General features: G+C 46.8%; 1 pseudogene; it reads right to left on the reverse strand.

Annotated features, from left to right (window-relative positions):
- Window positions 1–6,403: 6,403 nt before the first annotated feature.
- LOC132419848 (adenylate kinase 2, mitochondrial pseudogene) lies at window positions 6,404–6,973 on the reverse strand (annotated as a pseudogene).
- Between the last annotated feature and the right edge of the window lie 684 nt (window positions 6,974–7,657).

A 7,657-nucleotide genomic window follows, 5' to 3' on the forward strand; every position in this document is an offset into this window, starting at 1 on the left:
TTTTTCAGAATCTTTTCCCTTATAAGTTATTACAAAATATTGAGTATAGTCCCCTGTGCTATACAGTAGGTCCTTGTTGTTTATATATTTTACATATAGTCATATATGTTAATCTCAAGCTCCTAATTTAACCTTCCCTGCCTTTCCTCTTTGGTAACCATGAGTTTGTTTTCTATGTCTGTGGCTCTGTTTCTGTTTTGTACATAAGTTCATTTGCATCATTTTTTTAGATTCCACATATAAGCAATATCATATGATATTTGTCTTTCTCTGTTTGTTTCACTTAGTATGATAATCTCTAGGTCCATCCACGTTGCTGCAAATGGCATTATTTCGTTCTTTTTTATGGCTGAGTAATATTCTATTGTGTATATGTACCACATCTTCTTTATCCATTCATCTGTTGATGGGCATTTAGGTTGCTTCCGTGTCTTGGCTATCGTAAATAGTGCTGCAGTGAACGTAGGCGTGCATGAATCTTTTCGAATTGTGGTTTTCCGTGGATATATGCCCAGGAGTGGGACTGTTGGATCATATGGTAACTCTATTTTTAGTTTTTGAAGGAACCTCCATACTGTTCTCCATAGTGAGAGAACAAATTTACATTGCCACCACCAGAGTAGGAGGGTTCCTTTTTCTCCGCATCCTCTCCAGCATTTATTATTTGTAGACAGAGGTTTATTTAGTATGTTGACCAAACAATTCGTCCTGCCTGGGCAGAGGCAGAAAGGGTAAAGAGGGAAGACAGAAAGTGAGAGGATATGTTTTTCTATATACATGATAGTTCCCATCTTAGTCAGGTGTTGTTGATTACATTTTTCTCCTTGAAGGAGGCATTTCAGAACGAAGGTGACTCTTTTCTTTCATCTGACGTTTTATTACATTTTTTGCCTTTGCTCCAAGAAGTGCCCCAAGAGTAACTCTATTCTTTTTAAGCTCTGTTAGTCATGGTTAAGTGCAAGAGGAGAATGCAAGAAGAGCTACAGTATTCTAGAAAGAATTAGGGAGTGGGGAGTGGGGAGAGAAAGGTTTGGAATCTCCACCCAACTTGCCAGCCCCTGATCATCCACCTAGATCCCCTGTATCCCTACTGAACATCACCATTTAATGTCTACTTACATACTAGCTGGCTAATGAGACAGAGTAATGAATTGGGTACCAGCTTCCTCCCTCCACCACCAGGAAGCAAAAGGACCTCTTCACAGTGGTCTCCTAGAGATAATGCTCTCTGCTGTTAAGTCGAAGCAGAGAATGGAATGACACCAGGCGAGGAAATACTACCTGATTGCTGGTTCTTTTTGCACATGTCTGAACTGTAACTCCTCTGGAGCAAGGGCCACACCCTATACCCATGTGACAGCCACCCAGCACCTCGCCAGTGCATTGTACATTGTGAGTGCTGAATTAATACAGAAAGGATAGGGTGAAGGCTTTGCTCCTGTAAAGTTGCTTTGTTTTTTCTTAAATTCACTGTACCTTCCTCTGTCACTCCCTGGAGGGCCCTACTACTCCCTCATTTCCCTGTATCCAAGCCCAGCCTTTTGCCAGGGCCTAGAACATGTCCCTCCCATTCCACGATGTCTTTCGGACTTACCTGGCCTTAGCAAGGAATCCTGCCTCCAAAGACCTGCCTCCCCTGATGACTGATTTCCTGGTTGGTGAGGAACATGTGGTACTTAGCAGTGTTTTTTTGTTGTTTTTATATATGTCCTATCTCCTCAACCAGATACTGATTCTGTGTGTGACCTGTCACCCGATGCTCCCCTCTGCATACCGCAGCCAGTGCACAGCCCTGCTGGCGTGATGCCTCATACACCATGGGCTCTCAGTTAGTGTCTGTAGTTGGTAATGGATTTGACGGCTCTCTGACAGGCTGAACCGTAAGCTGCTCAAGGAAAAGGGCCAAGCCTGTCTTGTTCAATATTGGATTCCTAGTACCTGTTATGGGAGCTGTTCAGAGAAAGTTTTATTAATCCAAACATTTTACAAAAAACATGTTACACGAATAGTTGAATAAACTTATGTTTGGAAGGCAATGCCTTGCTGCTAAATCTAAAATCATACCTTGAAATGCACATTAGTTACTGACTACCTAGGCATGTGAGGAAGTACTTTCTCTTCCCTAAAGAGGGACTGAATTTAAGCTAATGTATAGCGTCTCCAGACTTCTGACTGGAGTGGTAATTCAAGAAACTTTTTGGGGGGACTTCCCTGGCGGTCCAGTGGTTAGGACTCCATGCTTTCACTGCCAGGGGGGCCCAGTTTCGATCCCTGGTTGGGGAACTAAGATCCCGCAAGCTGCGCAGCACGACCAAAAAAATAAAACTTTTTTTGAGTCCTACTACCTCAAGATACTAGGCTAGACATGGCGGGGAGGAAGAGGTAAGTGAGACTCATCCTTACCCTAGAAGAATTTAAAGTCTAGTCGCAGAGTTCATCGAAGAAGCCAGCAAATGTTACAGGATAGAATATAACATGTCATAAGGAACAAGCAAAGAGCCGCGGAAGAAAAAAAAAGCACATGAGGCTGGAAGGATCAGGAAAAGTTTGATGGGAAGGGCAGAGTTCCAATAGGCAGAAATAAAGGAGAAAGACATTCCAGACCAGGCGGGGGGGAAAACAGGATGGGCACAGGGATAAGGGTACAAAAGGTTATGATACACTCGGAAGAGAGCAAGGGGTTCAGGGAGCACAGCGGAAAGAAACGTTGGAATTGAGTTGGGCAAGTTAGGCAGCGGTCAGGTTGTAAAGAGCCTTGCCTGCCATGGCAGGGCGGTTGGAGAATATCTTGCAGGCAGGGGAGACACTTCTGATGGATACCAAACTATTCTACTCCCAGCAATACTTTTAGCTCTCCTAATCTGCAGCGGAAAAAACACTCGTACTATTCAGTTTGCAGAAATGGAGATATGCTCATGAGTCTATATCACAGGGTGAATTCTTAAGAAGCTTTCAACCCTGTCCCATCAGTAGTTTTAAGGGTTTCAAACTGTGCTCAGTGAAATCTTGGAGTTCTACAGAGGTTTGCCTGGGTTCCATGGGGGTATTTTTTCAAATGGTGGAAATCTTTAGCTCTTTTTTGTGAAGGCACAGACTTGTTTATTGGTTGTAGTATAGGGTGGCGAAAGCCCATTGTTTTTCATTGTAATTCCTTTCTAATCAATTACCATTGACAATGGCATACAGTCCGTGGTTGCTGTGTGCTGCTGTAGTAAGGTCACAGTCGTGAGGAAAGCAAAGAGGTTTAAGTCTATTATGGATTTCCTAGAGCCTAGTAAGAAATGACAGTGCAAAAGAGTCCACAAATTAGACTTGACAGTCTTAGGCGGTGTTGCAGAAGCTGTCAGCTATCCACCTAAATCCATTTTCCCCTTCTTCCATGGTATTACAGTCGTAGTCAGTCTTAGTTATGCTCCGTTTCCCAACCTCCCTTGCATTTAGGTTTGGTCATGTGACATTCTTCTTGCCAATAAAACGCGAGCTGGATGCCATTTCTCTATCTGGACTTTAGTTAAGCCTCCTCCACATTCTCTTTTTCCCTCCCTCTGGCTGAAACCTGGACATGGCTTAGACCCATTTTCATGCAGATAATGACAGTCCTTGACTTTGCTTAATGACTGAACTGTTATTATTTGTCCTGTTTGACCGTTTTCCTTTCCTTCTGCATTTTCTCACTTCTCTGATTAAATCTTTGACTAAAGTTTTTCTACAGACAAACGGCAGGTGGAGGACATGGGGGTGCGGTGGGGGGAGCCCTGTGAGGAAGGCCCCGTAGGGTCCTGCTCGGTTACATTTCTCCAAACAAGCTGGATATTATGATACCACCTTATCTTTTTTTTTTTGCGGTACGCGGGCCTCTCACCACTGTGGCCTCTCCCGTTGTGGACCACAGGCTCCGGACACGCAGGCTCAGGGGCCATGGCTCACGGACCCAGCCGCTCCGCGGCATCCTCCCGGACCGGGGCACGAACCCGCATCCCCTGCATTGGCAGGCGGACTCTCCACCACTGCGCCACCAGGGAAGCCCCCATACCACCTTATCTTTACTCAAGCTTGCCTCTCTGCCTGATATGCCCTTATAGTTCCCCTCTTTCTTCCAGGATGAAATTCTGCTCATCTCTAAAGCCCAGATCAAGGGTGACCACCTATGAGAAGACTTCCTGGGTTCTCTCCCCTTTCTCTCTTTCCCACTCGCCTCTATCTCCATAGCACTTGGTGTGAAGTGCTGGGGGAGCATCTTTCATAGCATAGTTCAGTTAGCTGTTGTTCCATGCTAGATCGACCATGAACTTCTTAAAGGCAAGGACAAGATCTTATTCGTCTCCATCCTTTGTTCTTGGTCCACACCTGACATGGAGCAAACTGCCCACAAATAGTTGTTGAATTAAATGAGTGCCCATTCCCAGGTCTGACACACTCCCTGTACCCAAGGGAATGGAGCCCCTTGAGTGAGGGGAGGGGTGGGTCTGACGGCAGCCCCCTCTGTGTAATTATCCCCTTCTAGTGAATAATGGGGCTTCAGCTCTGTGTCTGATTCTTTGATGAAGATGAAACTATTTAATCAGGTTTGGTTGCTCATCTCATCATCTTCCCGCATCACACCCCTCCTGACAAGTTCATTAACTGGAAGAAAAATTGATGACCTCATTAGTTCTGCACATTGGTTCACTTAGGACAAATTGGAGCCTTCGAATGTTGCTCAGCTCTGACCCATGGTGGCACAAGGTCTCACTCTCAGGACTGTTTGGATCCACCGTGCCCTCAGTGCCTTCGTGTAATGGGTTGCCCAGGACATTTCTGTTTGAAATAGTGTCTTTTCCAATGTAAATCTCTCTCTCTTAGGTTTCCCCTCATCCTGCTCTGTGAGGAATACACCACTTGCTCACCCGCCCCCCCCCCCCTTGAAGGTTTTCCTCTCTGCCACTCATGGAAATCTTCTCCTCCAGGGCCTAGTTTACTTCCGGGCCCCACCCCCATGCAAGAAGCATTCACTGCATCCCCAGGGTCCTAGCTCTGGTGAATCTGGAAGCAGAACACACTGGGATCTCAACCAAAGGACCAGGAGAGGAGGAATAAATGGAGACCACAGGAAAGACCTGGAGAAAGGCGCGTGGGAACGGGGGCTGCTGGCCACTGCAAGCCTCGCCAAGGATGTGAAACGCTGAGCCTGCAGCAGTGGAAGCTGTGGCCGGTTCCGGTGCTGTCCAGGGCACCCATCTTGGCAAGCAGAGCATAGCGGACAGAGTAGCCTGGGTGGTGGGTGTTCCTGAGGGTCAGGGGCAGAGGCTGAAGGATTGTGGTCCTGGGACATGTTATTCTCTCTTCCTCAAATGTTCTTCTTTCTCCCCCCTCTAACTTCACCCTATTTGCCAGGCAAACTCCTATTCAGTTTTCAAAAGCCAGCTTTTTCTAGAAAGCCTTTCCTATCCTCCTCCCTGATGTTGTTGGTCACTCCTGTCTCTATGTTAGCTCTCTGTCTTGAACACGTTTTTATTTTTTATTTTTAGTTTTTACAAACATTTAACACACTTCATTGATTTAGGGGCCAAACAAAGGCAGCATTTGGACAGTTAAGAAAGGCACCTCACTGAAAATAATACATCACAGTGCTGCTGAGTGATCCCAGTCACAGGATTTGAGGATGGAAAGGACAATCTTTGGATAAGGTCGCTTAGGACACTTGCACATTTATTCAAAAAGGTCTTTCCACACGACATGGATGGAGGAAGGCAAGAGTGTAGGACTGTGGCATATGCTGGGTGGCTGTCGAGAGCTTACCCACAAGAGCCGGTGGACCGGTACATCAGTGGTAAGTTGGGAAGGGAGTGAGACCGGCCTGCCCCACCTGCCCCATGACTCCAGTAAACCTGATGTGCTGAGCCCCTACCGCCATGAACACACTCTATATCACTTTCAAATGGGGAGATGACTTTGATCTCATGGTATGGGGAACCAGGGTTAGTAGTCACCTCCTGCCCTGTTCCAAGCTACAGGACAGATAGGACAACAGTGTGATTTCCGGCATTCCTGGGCTGACATGAGGTTCTGATAAAAGCTGAGGTCTTAGGGCACTGGCTTTAAAAAATATCGTCACCAGTCTGGAGTAAATGACAACGTGATTCCTTAGAAATAATACTGCATCCCCGTTTCTATTTATACCTTCCAATCAGTCTTTTAAAAAATCAATTTTTCCCTTTGCTTATACTTTTTAGGACTCCTACTCCATGGAAAAGAAATCGCTTCACTACGACACTGCTGCTCTTCCCATTCTCCTCTTGAGCCCTCACCATCCCTCCCTCTCCATCCTTACCCTGACCACCCCTCCCCTCTGCCCAGCACCTAAGAGCAGGGATCACGCCGCAGGGTGATGAGCAGTGGTGCAGTCTCGCCTGGCATTCTGTTACTAGGACGTGGCTTTGGAGAAGGCTGCTAGGATGCTTGCAGACACAACGCCAGGGGTCTGGGATGCGTCGATGGCAGAGTGGATCCCCCGTTTACTGTCGTACTCCACCAGCGGGGCAGTCTGGGTGTGATAGGTCTCCAGGCGGATTTTCAAGGCCTTCTCATTGTCATCTGATTGGCGGACCAAGGGTTCCCCGGTGATATCGTCTTTCATGGGCTCCTTTGGGGGGTTGAACTCCTCGTGGTAGGCACGGCCACTCTCGGGGTGAATCAGTCTTCCTGTGATTCTCCGAATCAGCAGAGAGTCTGGGATGCTGAATTCAATCACAGAATCAAGCTTCTCTTTCCTCTTCTCCATGAGGTCATCAAGCATTTCTGCCTGCCTCACAGTCCGAGGGAAGCCATCTAGAAGAAAACCACTTTTGCGTGGAGGCGTCTCCAAATTCTTCTCAATGAGCTCCACGACCATTTCATCGCTCACCAGTTTCCCAGCATCCGTAGTTGCCTTCAGCTTTTTTCCCAGCTCTGAACCAGAAGCCACCATGGCCCTCAGCATATCCCCCGTAGCCAAATGGCAGACACAGAAGTTTTCAGTCAACTTGGGTGCCTGGGTACCCTTGCTGGCTCTGGGCGGCCCCAGAAGCACGGCCCGATGCCTTCAGGACACTTGAACACGTTTTTAAAGCTGCGTTTGTCACAGCGTTGTGATTATTAATTCAACGTAGGTTTCTTCCACTTTACAGAGAGCTCTTGTGAGAACAGATTTTCTCCTGTGTCCTCAGTGCCCAGCACGGGCCCATTGGAACCTCAAAGCTCCTGCCGAAGTTCAGCGCTCAACTTTGGTGATACTGGCAGAGTGACAGGTAATGAGGTTAACTGAGGCAGAAGGCCAGTCTGATGGCCTTCCGTATCTTTTTAAAATGTTGACTGGGGTTAAATGTTTTTCACAGATGATAACATTGTTGACACTTTTTCAGCTGCTTCTTTCCACTGGATAACTCTGTTTATAGTGGGTTAGCTCTTCAATAGCTTATTCTTTTTTGTGTTTTCCATTTAAAAACATGGCTACAGCCTCGTGTGCTGCAGCACACAGACATATGGTTCGTTGCTAGGCTAAACCCAGACATCTGTTGAAGGCCAGCCTAGGGCTGGTGTCCTAGGGCCATGCTTATCTGGGACAGGATGTCAGACAGATCATTTGTTCATAAGGAACAAAACCCCACTCCTACTAAAGTAAATAAAACAGACAGTGCAG

This window comes from Delphinus delphis, chromosome 2 (assembly GCF_949987515.2).
Source record: "Delphinus delphis chromosome 2, mDelDel1.2, whole genome shotgun sequence".
In the NCBI taxonomy this organism is placed as follows: Eukaryota; Metazoa; Chordata; class Mammalia; order Artiodactyla; family Delphinidae; genus Delphinus; species Delphinus delphis.